Raw genomic sequence first — 918 nt, 5'->3', positions numbered from 1 at the left:
TAATTTGTTCAATAAAAAATGTCAAATAAACGTCAAATTAAAAGGCGGTTTTTAAAAAGTTCTCTCATAGGGGAGTCAATATAGAACGAAAACTTTTCACGAAACTATAGAACGAAAACTTGGTCAACTGAAGTCTGCCAAGTCACTTGACCAACATGATTGTTTGAGATTTCACTTTGCGCAAACATTAGCTCGACGTACTAGCATTACTCTCATTAGAATTACATACTGTCATTTAATTTAAGATTTGTTCTACTTGTTTATATCTGTTATTTTTTATGTTAGCGTTTGTTCCGTTTTCGTGTATCGCTCATGTTAGAAATAGATATTTTTAGGGGAGTGCAATTAGAACGAAAGCATGCATTGTTTTGCAAAACAAAAACATGCAAAACAATATCAATTATTTTGTATAAATAATTTTAAAAATATCGTTGAATTTATCATTTTACTTTGATCAAATATGTTTCTAGTTTATTTTTGGATATGCTGAATCCGAATATGTCATTACAATTTGAAAATTCTTATAGATAAGCTCTTATACAGTATGTTTGCTTAGCTAGGAACCACATCGAAAACTTTTTTATTATCAATTTTACGAAAAAAATGTATTCTTCATAAAATACTCTGGATAGTCAAAAATCCAAAACTCGACCACTTGATTTCAAATTTTATCAATTTTATACGAGTTATGTCAATAATATTAATTGCTTTAAAGAGTAAAGTACCTTTTTATTCCCGAATAGCAAAAAATGCTATTATAAAAAGTTGTTTGAAATTAAAAACTATGTTTTAATATACAACAATATCATTCTAATCGAAAAAAAAAAGAATGTGTGCGTACTTTGTACCCACGTAAGAAGTTATACTTCTATTATATGATTTCTTAAAAATAAATATACTTTAAACAGTTTGTTATAA

The sequence above is a fragment of the Diabrotica virgifera genome, chromosome 3, assembly GCF_917563875.1.
Source record: "Diabrotica virgifera virgifera chromosome 3, PGI_DIABVI_V3a".
NCBI lineage: Eukaryota > Metazoa > Arthropoda > Insecta > Coleoptera > Chrysomelidae > Diabrotica > Diabrotica virgifera.
This window is presented reverse-complemented; position numbering follows the sequence as displayed.